This window comes from Mycteria americana, chromosome 4 (genome assembly GCF_035582795.1).
Source record: "Mycteria americana isolate JAX WOST 10 ecotype Jacksonville Zoo and Gardens chromosome 4, USCA_MyAme_1.0, whole genome shotgun sequence".
Lineage (NCBI taxonomy): Eukaryota > Metazoa > Chordata > Aves > Ciconiiformes > Ciconiidae > Mycteria > Mycteria americana.
In genome coordinates this window covers 75,696,291-75,709,357 of record NC_134368.1, presented here as the reverse complement: position 1 = coordinate 75,709,357, position 13,067 = coordinate 75,696,291, and the positions used below count along the sequence as shown (strand labels likewise).

Genomic DNA, 13,067 nt, shown 5'->3' with positions numbered 1-13,067 from the left:
GGCTGTGCAAAGCCAGATTTACTTGATCACTTGTGAGGCAAAATTTCCCTAACCTCATTAATTTTCATTTATCTAGCCCTCTCAAAGAAGGAAATATTCAGAAGCAATTTCATATTTTATTTTAAATGCTTGGTTGTTATATTATCAGTACAAAGAAGTGTAATGCATAGTAATCCATGTCACAATAGTCTCTCAGAGAAAGACTGTAAAATAATGCTAGCTATACAATTTAAATATTTTAGAAAGCAACCGTTACGGAAGTTCTGCCTATTACTATTCCTCCACTACATAATGGTAATAAAAACTACATATTATGAAAAACATGACACATTTAAAAAAAATTGCTTACACGCAATTAATTTTCACAATGCAGATGTTCTCCTCTGCCATCACAGTCACGATAACTTGTCAGCAGCATGCCCCTCCGAACCGGGAAGGGGAGCACAGTTAAAAATAACCCTTTGCATTGAATTTATTCTAGGTCACAAGGGTCACCAGTAAAACACTAGGATAACCTAGGGGTTTGCAAAATATTTTAATATAGTCAAGAGTCGTCTTACACAGCCACAAGCTCAAATATCTACTATAGCTTGATTTGGACTTTTAGGACCTGCAGTTTAGAGAAGAAAAGCTTTGTCAACTGTCTCGTGATCCTTCCAACCATCTCCTTTGCCCCGCAAACCAATTACCATCACATTGGTGACGTAAAATTGAATAGCACTTGGAACATTAACTACGGCTTTTCTCCTTCAACACCTCTAAGTATAAATGACTTTGGTTATCCATAAAGCAGGAAAAGGAGCTGTAATTTTGAATTACACGAGATTAGAAGAAAAATCCCTTGAAGACTCATAGTTTTCTAGAAGTTGGTTCTAATTAATTTCCTTCCTTCTCCAATTATAAGTCAAAAACTCCACAAACTAAAGTGACGGCAAGTTGTACCAGACACACTGGGAAACCAGAAATTCAACAACAAGAATTTTCTACCAAGAATTTGAGTATAATCAAGTCATCGAGTAGCTTTTGCTGTTGGTGGCGAATGCTTTGTGCTTACAGACATTTTGCCAGCAGATGACAACAGAAAGCTGCAATGTTAGTTACGTTCATAATTTTTCTTATTAATTCAAGTGTTGTGAATGGAACATGTGAACAGAAATAAACTTGTAAAGGGAAATACAGATTTTTCTACTTATTTCATGGCATGATCTTTAGATCAGATCCATGTCTCAATTAAGTCAATAGGAGATTTTTTTTTTATTTTATTTTACGCAGTCCAAGGTCAGAACATTGCACGGCTCTGATAAGTAAAAGGGAAGCTGTGGCTTAAGCTTCTGATACAGCATGTGCTTGGGTTGTGATGGACTGCTTAAAACAGTGAACACTCCTGAAATTACTACATATAAAGGTTCCAGTATGGAGGAAAATATATACATGTTGTTTAAAAATATATTTCATATACCAACATCACTATAAAAAAAAGCCGTATTTCCTTGAAATAACAAACAATTAGGTCCATGCTGATGATGTGTTTTAATTTGCTTCACGATTTATCATTCAATTCAACCCCAATTTTCTTTTCTTTTGCAAGACTCACTCTTCCTGATTACTTGTACAGCCAGCCCTTGCTCTTTGATAGCACAGTTCTTACGGTTTTATTCTTAAATACCAGAGAAGAGTACATTAGTGCAACAGACAACTGTTTTCTTCCATACATAGCTGTGCCAGCAGAACAAATATGACCCTGTAACCCCTAGATGCCCATCAGCCCTAACTAGAGAACACTGCTCCCACAGATTTGTAGGGGGCAGTCTCTTTAGTTTGTATGTTTTTTTCTTTACAAAAGTTATCTCATATTCATAAAGACTCTCTTGTAATGGAAATACCTGGAATGAAGCAGTATTCATTAATATGCAATATAACACCTTAATGTACTCAAATTTATTCAGCTTGTATAAGGTATTTACACCTATTTCTGAGTCTACTCAAGCACCTAAATGGCTCTAAAGCCTGTTTTTCCCTAAGTCCAAATTAAGAATTGTTTTATAGGTCACTAAGACATTTCATGGTACAGAAAAGAAACATGCTGCATGAACAAGAAACTGGGGGACAATCTAATTGCAGAAGATATCAATAATTTCACCAGTTCCAAATTCCAATTACTGGTTTAATAACCACTAGCACCTCATAACTTCATCCCTCAACATAAAAAGTAGCTGGTATCTGCCATGCAGAAGTAGTTCTGCAGTGCTTTGCTCTGCTCCTGCACTGCATTTGAATCTCTCACATCACCTCAGATCCAGTCACTTTTTTAAACTGAAGAGGTGGTACTAGTGATCAAAATTTATATATGAGTTTTACCAGCCTGAAAACAAAGAGGGAGACGGTAGTGCTTCTAATTCTATACACTAATCTAGTATTTGCTGACTATGTCATGTTCTCGCTTGTCGGCAGTAGCTGTGGCATGGTTTCCAAGAACTCTAGGCAGATCACAAAAGAGAATGAAGTGAAACGCATTTCTGTCTCAGATATGTTGCAAATCCATCTAGTAGTGCTCTCTCAAAACCTCATCTACGGATTCAACACCTTCACGGGAAGCACCTTGCTGCCTGCGTGAGGTAAGTCGAAAGAAGGTCATACTGGCCTCTGCAGACATGACTTCATGGACACTTGGATTTTACCTATTCCAGTTCTGACTGTGACCTTCAACAGAGCAGTGCGGACAACCAAAACTGCTGCAATGCCTCCCAAAGGAACAACTGAGAAGAAAAGTAAGAAAAAAACAGCCCACAAGGGTTGCGCAAAACAGAATCCCAATGTTATGAAGAGCTGATTTCTTTATGTTAGGATAGCCAGCCAGAATATTTTGAGCAGCATGTGGCTTCCAAGCAGTTACAGTGAGGCCCCTGTGCCTGGATTATGGCACATGAATAGCAACAAATGGTCCAAAATACAGAGTGCCAATGTCCGTATGGAAACAGCTATTTCCTGCCTGTGATCCACTCCTACACAGCTCCCCCTTCCCTTGCATCTGAGAAGCACAGTACCTGTCTCTACCCTACAAAAATTTTAATGAGGTTCATAATGTTAATAAGAAGACCGGCTACAGCTGCTGACAGCTATAGGGCCTGAAAGGTTAAATAATAATGCATCACCAGAAAACTTTGCCCTCACGTTTCTTTAGATGCTGGGTTTTTTAAACACCTCTTTGGGTGTAGAGCAAGACTGATGAGGTATGCAACTGAACAGGAGTGGGGACAATCGAACAGCAGTCATGGCCGTGTTGGAAGATGCAGACAGCAGGCATACCTGTGTCAAAAGTGAAAATGTAAAAAACACAATACGCTTTCAGACAGGTCAGCTTTTGGGGTTTCTTGCTTGAATAACATGTTTTGAAGAGAGACTGTCAAGACTGAAACAGATGAATCAATTCAGTCCTTTAAATCACTCCAGGGATCTTTTCCTCACTCAGTACTCACTCAAAAATGTCTCTTAGAATTGTTAAACACATGTAATATAGGCAATAAACTGCAAACACATTCAGTGTGACCAGAAACTCACACCCTCCCACTCAAACATACACATGCAGTATCTACCACACTTTAATGTTACATCACCTTAAGGAAACTGAAATTGTAGCAGTCATAACAAACAACAGGTATCTCTGACAACTACCGTTTATTATTCAAAAGCTAGGAAAAATTGTTCTGAGTCTTCAATTCTACAACAGCAGACAATGTTATCATTTAGTAAAACAGACATTCCACTCACAACCTTCACATTTTCATCTAGAGGATAAAAAAGCACAGAAGGCTTCAATCAGGTTTTTCTCCCTCTCCAGGAGCCACTCATTCTAAAAGCACTACAAGAACTCAGAGACAGCACTTACAATCTTAGTTTGTTATTTCCGAGTATACAATACAAACAAGCATTCATCACTAAAAATATTAATTAGCATTTCATTAGAAATATCAATATGGGGAAAAAGCAGTGATGTGCAGACATCCTGCCTCTGGGATTAGATTCTAATTCATTTTAGATTAGGAAGCAATGAACTAAAAACCACTATCCTGACAAGTTAACTATTCTTATTGACACAGTTCTGGATAGGAATAACACCAGCCCTAAGGATGGCACAGTAAACAAAAAGAAATCACACTGACTTCTGACATTTGCAAATTACCATGATAAAAAGGATCTGGATGGGTTACATAAATTTGCTACTATGAGAGTATTGGGGGTTTTTTGGTTTGTTTTTTTTTTAAACTAATATGTACTTATGTAACAGTAGCAAAAAGAACAAATAGTTATTACAGACAGGACTGTACTGGCAAGAAAATTTAACCAACAAAAGGGTTAATTAGGGATACAAATTTTCTCAGACTGTTAATAATAGGAATGACACATAGTATGTGCCCATAAGTAATTCTCAGGTACCTTTGATCTTCAGCCCCAAGCGATTACTGTTGCCTACCATACCCTGGCCTCTGGGACTCTCTCAGAACCAGACATCTGGCTACTTTGTTGTTTTAGACTAATCTCATCCCAGGAGAGCTCAAGAAATGACACCAGGCAAGGAGGGTCCTGGCAAGGGAAAAAACATTACAGTATCAGCAGATTTTTGAGTGGACTGGAGTATCAAAATAGTCTTCAAATTTCTATAGGGATCCTGTGGCTTCTCTGCTCTCCAGCTCCGCTTTCACGCAGAACACCAGAATGCACATGATCTTGTTTTAAGGAACTGTTAATCTCTTTGGGGAAGCTAATGAATGATAATCCAGGAAAGAACATGTGACAAAGGCAAACAGAAGTAAAACAACTGCGAGGAATGGGTGGATTTAATGAAGATTTTATTGAAAGGTCAACACATTGCATGATCAAACAATGTTTTTAAAAGCCTACAAAAAATGACTCCAACATCCACACACTCTTTTTTTGACTAATTCATAGGTTTTAGCTGCCAGCAGCGTTATCCCTGAAGTATGACCCTCTGACAACTGCAACAGATTCAGCCGACTGCCTGACCGGCTGCTCCGGGCTTAGAAACAGGGCAGTTCACAATGTGCTGAGATCACAGGGGTAAAATGGGCTGCAAACACAGAGAAAGGAAGGTTTAATTCTAAGGCCAGGCTCTCCTACCATCAGAAGCTACCTGGGTTTTGCCACAAACTCTGGACCGACAGATTCCCACCCTCCCCAAACCACTGTAGGTTACATCAGATGTGACACTGGCAGCTGGACAAGAACTGTTGCAGACAGCCCTGCAGGAGAAGGCCCTTTTCCTATACCAAGGCTCCTCTGTCCTTCCTACAGCAGTGCTCCTGCATCCTAGGTGTTCCCAGTGCACGCTTACTGCCTGCACTCAGCAACAGAAAGAACCACGACACTTAGACCTGGAAGAAATAAAAATCTCACATGTATTTTTCTGAGGGCAGTAAGCATGCCTATACTATGAACATTATCCCAGCCACATACTTCCAAGCAGCATCGTTTTTAAAACCCAGGGGTGGCACATAACTCTAGCAATAAAGAAGAAATTACTTCTTTTGGTGTGGGTGTCCTTTTTGTTTCAAATCAACCACCAGACCTTTTCTTCCCTTCCATTGGCAAGAGCAAGTTAACAAGAATGGACACTAAATAAATTTGGATTCTAATCCTTTTCTAAGGGCAGGCCTGTATGATTTAGCTTCACCTCATTTCAGGATATTTTCAAAGTGTTCAGAACAGAGTTTCAGAGAAACCTCTGAATAATCTGCCATATCACACCAGCTCCCAAAGAAAACAAATCCCTGCCAAAACCTTTAAAAAGCGCTACTGACAGAAGCAGTTTGAAAACTGTGTGCTAAACTTTACTAGGGATCATGCTGTTACAGAGCATCCTACTTTCTTTTTCTTCATATTTCTCACACCACAGCTATCCTGCTTTCTTCCAGCTACAACATTCCCCTCCCAGCAGCAGAAATGATACTAAAAAGTTACCCCAATGTATTTTAGCAGTTTCCTAATGCACTGTAACAGTTGGATCAAGAAGAAAAGAACCTGTGCTTCACTAGCTTTAGTTATATCATATCAACAGTAAAAAAAACTTCTGAACAACTCAGCATACTTCCGAGATATTCAGAAAGATGCTATGTAATTTTTTTTCTAACTATGAATCATGCAAATTCTCCCTTGCTTTCTCACCAAGCAGGTATGTTGTTAGAGGGATTAGTCCAAATAATTAATTTTTAACACACAAGCAGTACCAGGACAACATAAACTGTTTTGTATGCTCTCTATATACAATACGTGCTCAACAAATGTTTCTCTTAAAAGCTTTGCTATGATATCAGCCTGTTACAGTTTAATTGATGACTTCTGTGACTACTTCAGCTTGCAAGTAGCTATGCAGATTTACACAACAGAAGCGAGTAAGAAAGTCATAAAATATTCCATACTACCACAATAAAAACTTATATTGTACTTATTAATACAACAGCTACTGCAGAACAATCCAGACTGCAGTGTAATAAGAACAGCATTGTAAGGTAGAACAGGTCAAACTAATGTATTTAAAAAATAGCATGTGATTGTATCAGTGGAGATGGCATTAATACAAGCAACACAAAAAAATTAAGTAAAGACTAGGCGGAATGTTAATTTTGGTATTGTATGCACTGAGGATGCTTAATTATACATCCTCTGTCTTCACTTGCCATAGAATTTGAACAGTGCATCCCACACACTTACCTTTCCCCCTACTCCTTTTAAATCAACAACAAACAATACTCCACATATGAACATGTACAATCTACTTCACAAAACACACAGGAAATAAAGTCAATAAAGCAAACAAACCTCACACTAATTCTACATATTAAAGATATAAAAATACAGAGGATATAGATATAGGTTCTAACAAAAGTTTCTCAGTGTTTAAAAGCACATTTTTGTAAGACTGTCTTAAATACTACAGTTACAGCTTGGACATACATATTACAGACTTATTTTCAAAGCCATATGCCATCACCAGGACTCCAACAGCAAATAAGCAAATACTTCAGAACATAAACACTCCTCTGTTTACTCTAAGTACTGATTTACGTTCTATGGGTATCCAAACACTGGTAGCTAATGCTGCCTTGCACTATCTGTTATGAAATTACAGCTATTCAGTGAGGTTTTCTAAGAGTAAATAAAACTCCCCACAGCCATTCTCCAAAAACTCTGGAGTTTTGGAGAAGAAGCGAGCACTGTAGCATGACAGGAGCGCGAACATATCCATACAAAGGCAAATCAAACGTGAAAACAAATTCCAGAGAAAAAAGGTCTTCAAACAAAATCCATGTTAACGCTTCTCCTAATTTGGAAATGGAATGGAGTAGCTCCCATTTATCTGTCATTACAGTGGAACACAGAGAGGAAAAGCCATTTCGGACATTAGTAACAATACCTTGAACAACATCTGGAACTCCTCCAAGAACCTAGTCAGTCTATACCAAAAAGAGTTAATGAACAGTATTTGAAATGATGTATAGTTCAAGCATTGATCTCACTGCAGAACCATTAATCCTGCCTAAGTCCTAAATTCTAACTAGGACTCCTGATTCCAACATATATATGAAAGGCTGTATATACAACTATGACATCTTTCTTCTTTCCTAATCTAGGACATATAACAATATAGCTGTATAGTTCACTGCTGACTACGTGTATAATACACAGTTCTACATGATTTAGAAATTTTATTTCTGTATGTATGAACAAACCTAGGAAAAGACATCCATAAACTACTTTGATGAAATTCTCCCAGGTTTTGGAGGCTGCCTTTACCTCCAGTGAAAGCTGATGGAAATAGGCTTCTGAATGTGCTTCTGAATGCAGATGGAAGAACTCCACATTTCCTCCACTGAGCAAAGCTCTGTTTCTTATCTTGTAATTAAACAGCTTATCAGCTAATAAAATGACTTTATACTCCTCTAATATCTGCATAAGGAGATAGTAGAGAGAAAGCTTAGTGATGTTTCCTGATGAACACACTTCCTAAAGAAAGATAAGTATGGTTACTCTAAGATAATGACATACACTTAACCCACAAATAAAGCTCCATCTTTAGAAACATTTACAGCATGAACAATACTGATACTCATCTTCACTTCTCTATTTTAAATTTACAGGCACAGTTTCACTTAATTGAAACAAAGACCATATTTTCAAAAAGACAGTAATTAACATATGAGAATACAGTGGACAAAAATGCAGTACTGTACTTATTTATGTATCTACTTAGCATTTTATGTAAACAGCACACTTTTGCATAAGGAGACCAGCTAAGACCAGTTACTGCTTCTGGGATCAACCTACTACAAATCATATAGACCCAATTTGCATTTGTGACTCTTACCTACACTTACACAGTCCGTTGCTTTGATTTCAACAGAAGAATATCTGATTTACACTAGGATAAAGGAGAAGAATCATGCCCAAGTTTCCAGGTACCCTCACTAGCAGCACAGGTGTTCTTTTGCTGGTAGCAGCTGGCATGTGCTAATTAGCAGGAAAACCAAATTCAACTATTTCTAGTTTTGTAAAAAACATCTAAGAAGAAAGATGGCTCAGAATAAAGTCTCAGATTATTACAATGTGCTATACAGGAGGAAATAACCTGACAAAATGAAATTTTCCATTGCCTTGCATCACACAATTTAGAAAGAACTTGAAGCCTAAAAGACAGGAAATCTCCTTAAAATCTGCTTGTAAGGCAGATCTGCATTAGGTTGCAAAAAAATTAGAAAGTATGAAAAGACACTCTTGCTTCCCACCACTCACAAAACAAAACAAAAAAACCCCACAAGAGCTGATAAAGAAACCATGAACATAGCCTGTTGGAAGTGTTGCTAAATGAGCCATCTACCTCACAAGATACTGTGTGATAAATTAGCCTAAAAAGTGATTCGCCTGAGTAAAATAATCTCTTGAAAGTTAGAAGCACTGACTGCTACTAAGACCAGGCAGTCTGGGAAACAGAAGACTACTGCAGATTTCAGTGTTGTTTTGCATTAGTAAGGAAGACAACAAACAACATGCTGGAACTGGCTGGTGATTTGAAAGAGGAGGGAAATTAAAATCAGTGTGATCACTTAGTGACATGACAGAATGCTTACACAATAGGCACAGTGACTTATCATGCAAAAATACCAGAGGGGGAAAGAATTGGGAGGGTGGTAAGCATAACTATACTGCTAAGACAATGAGAAAGAAATTTTACACACTCTAAAGACAAAAATGCTCATTTGCGTGCCATTCAGAGCTCAGCTGTCAGACTCAAAGTACTTGGGTTATGAAGTGTCATTATGTTGTAGGATTTCATATTTACATAAAACAAAGTAAATCAGAACTAGTGCAGAGGCCACTATTTTGAATTTATATACATCTAAAAAAAGAAAATTGTTACCTATAAAACTGAAATAATCTCATGTAATACTCTAAAGAAAATCGAAAAAGAAAATGCTAAGGAATCAACTATCAAGGTTACAAGGTCGGTATTTTGTTGTTATTTGCAGAAGATGACTACTCTGAGTTTTATATGCTGGGAGTATCAGGAAGGTTTGAAAAACCAAACGTAGCAACATAGGCATTTGTTACTCAAGGGGTGATGATAGCAGACCCCTTATGAAGCAGAGATGCCTCGGAGTTACTCATTTTCACAGGGGTTTGAGGACAGCGCTTTAAAATACTGCATATTTTTCTGGGTATTCCATAAACAAATTCCATTCCACAAATAACATCTGTTGTTCCGAGTTTCTCGGATCATAAATTGCAGAGAATCAAGCCATGCAGAAGTCATCGACATGGGTGGTACGAATAGCAAAAACGTCCTAGTATCAATAGGTCACAGATGTTTGTGACTAAGCTTAGAAATGGAAATGCCTCACAACTGTACAAAAGAGGTTGCACTGCTGGTTGACGAGAAAACTTATAAGGGAGGCCATTGACTAAATTATTAAAAATATACACCTTAGAGAACATAACCTCTATAGAAAGTCTCACTCAATACAGATATTCTGGACCATTTGGATAATGAAAGCACAGCAAGTATTTTTTGAGATAACACGTACGACATTAACATTACAGAAAAAAAGATGTTATAGGATATATTTTCTAAATTGCATAATCACATCCCATTTTAAAATATAAGCATAAAACACATCCATAGATCAAAACTGAGATTTTATGTCCAACTTTAATGTTGTCATTTCTTGAATTACAGGTAACCTATCAATCCAGCTTATGCTTCCTCTTCTCATAGGTCTTTTAAGAAATCACATATATTGAATATATGAATAGTTTCCCTAAAAGCACACTCATTTTTAAACAAAGTATTTTGCTTAAGTAGAATAAAACCTGATAACTACTCTCAGAGCTGACTTTCTCTAGTTCCAGTTACAAAATCTTCTTACTGTAGAATTAGTTTATATTTTTTATATTTTCAAAGAAATTAAAATATCACTTGCCAAAAATATATATGTACTTGTTATTTGTAGTTGTAACTCGGGGAACAAATGCACCTTTTAACAAATACCTCTTCTTAAAGTAGATGGAAGGATTAAAAAAAAAAAAAAAACACCACCAAAACCTTAAATTTTACCTAGAAGTGAAATGGCATGAAAACAGGACTAAACAGACTCTTCCAAATAAAATCACAAGAGCTGAAACTTTCCTGTAAATGTAATAACTTTCATGACAGTGAAAGCACAAATATGAAGGGATTCATTTTTGCTGATGGTTGTTTGATTCTCTACTTTTAAACACAGTACATCACTGGCAAATTTCAACACTTCTACAAGCAAACAGATTGAGCACTGTAAACTCTGTGAACAAGCGAGTGCTGTTATTGGCAGGGATATCTGCAAAACCATTCCAAGATGCAGGCACAGAGTTCAGACTCTCTACTGTTGAGCAGATTTCTGCTGCTCATTGGTACCACTGAAATGTATGCATGCACACATGCAAAGTCTAGCAAAATGTGAAAGTCTGTTGAATAAACAGACAAATGAATATCCATTTCCACTGACAGGATAATAGTCCAGGTCACTAAAAACCTTAGTTCTACTTAGGCTTTTCTGCCCTGTTTCCCTTCAACCTTTGTCCTTTCTGGTTTATGTGAACTCTCAACAAATAAGGACAGAGACACCGTATCACTGCATGCACTTGTGCCTCGATTAATTCATTAGGGACTGAAGTTCATTCAGGTGTACTAAATTATATTTCTATAGAAGGATTATTGTTATTAACTAAGGAAGGTATTGCCTGTATGCTATGACAGAGACTGACACAGCTGAAAAGCTAAGAAATTTTTCTAAAAGTCTTTACAATATTACAAAAAAGAGGTTGGTGGGTTTTTTCATCTGAAAAGGTTGAAATAAAGCCACAGTAGATAGTAATAATTACAGTGATTCTGATCTTCAGTATCCGGATTAGAGGCTGTAAACTCCCCATCGATAATGTGAAAACCTCAGTGAGTGTTTCATGCCCTAGTATTATGTCTGAGAAATAACTTTTCAGACTCCATTATGTCCGCCATGAACTTGATCTTTCACCTCTAGTGAAAATCCTCTTATAACTATAATTCTAAAGTTAATGATGAGAGATTTCATTTGCTTTCCAAGCACAGATAAAACCTTTTTGAAATCCACTCTCACTGCCATGACCTTGGTCTATGACTTAAGAGTTCACCACATGTAATAATTTACTTTGCCCCATGGGGCTCATTGAGATTTCCTTTTAAAAGGTTTTGGATATGCAGTTGGAGCTGAAACACTTACACAGTATGCATCAAAGTATACACTGACGTATACATTATGGACATTTTGCAACAATATCAACAAACAAAATGAATTTAGATCATTACAAAATATAACAACAAAAAGGCCTAGCTAAGCAAAGTCATCCACACACCAGAAATTCAACATTTTGGAAATCTTGCTGCAATAATCCACAATACTCGCTAAAATAGGGAGTTTCAAAATTTCATGGAAGAAGTAATATATATAAATTGACAAACTAATTCAGGAAATACACTGTTGCTCTGGACTTAGCAGCACAAACACAATTCAGTTCAAGCACAGTAATATTATCTTTAGTTTATGTGCCACATAATTACCAGAATTGCTGCATTAGACTATGGCTGCTGACTTCTTTGCCGATAAGCAGTGCACTAGCTTCTTCGTTTGCTCAAGTATTTCTTACTAAACATCCTTTTATTATTAAAAATAAATAGATGAAGTCAGAACTACTGTATCCACCTCAATATAAGGCAAGTTTTTTGTTCCCCTGAATCTTGGGGAAAGTTATTTCAGGAACGTTATTTACCTTAAATTCAAGCACTGGCTTGCAGCCCTAGTCCATGGCTCCTACCAGTTCCCACTTCGCCTCTGCCTTGCACGGTCTCGCAGAGCAGCCAGGCAGTTGGTGCTAACTCCCTGAGGATGCGTACAAGGGCCTGAGGCAGGGCAGGATTCGGACGCAGACAGCACGGACCTTGAGAGGTCAGGCTGAGGGTGGCAAGGGGACCCAAAATGCCAGAGAAGCAAACGGGCTGGAAATGCAGCTTGTGGTGCCGATATATATGATAAGGTACTGAATGGGTTGGCAAAGATTCTATTTAATGGTAAAACGTCTTCTCCTCCATCACACAGATGAACAATCAGGGGCTGTTGTGCTTTCAGGGCACCTATAGCAGAGTGAACGCACTAATGCTCCTTTGCCAGTCTCCTGCCCCTCAAAATTTCCTAAACGCTACCATCTTCTCATAGGGGCTTCCCATGTGAGTACAAGAGTTTAAGCCTCTGGTACAGGTACTCCAAGAGGTGTTGTTTCCCCTCCATCCCTGTTAATTTAGAAGTAGTGGATTTCAGACAGAAAAGGCCATATGCACAAGGGAACACCTGCAAAAATCCTAGCTGAGCAGGAAAGCACCCGGCCATGGGGCCTTCATGTCTGAACAACTGTTCCCAGGAGGCATGTGGCTTTTCTTCAACATGTCCAGAAACAGTTTACCAGCAGCTTGCTGTTTTCAGACTTCATAATAG

The 13,067-nt window shown here is 37.8% G+C and overlaps 1 protein-coding gene across 14 annotated transcripts in view; it reads right to left on the bottom strand.

Moving 5' to 3' along the window:
* The window catches only part of SLC10A7 (solute carrier family 10 member 7), a 152,414-nt gene that overhangs the window by 114,683 nt on the left and 24,664 nt on the right, over window positions 1–13,067 (bottom strand). The window contains exon 4 of one of the 14 annotated variants that reach the window (XM_075500976.1): window positions 4,863–5,086. The exons of 12 other annotated variants lie outside the window; for them this stretch is intronic. The gene's annotated coding sequence lies outside the window, so the exon portion shown is untranslated. Of the gene's footprint in view, window positions 1–4,862; window positions 5,087–7,839; window positions 7,963–13,067 lie in introns of those variants that run through there. One more of the 14 variants, XM_075500977.1, reaches the window with a different exon arrangement.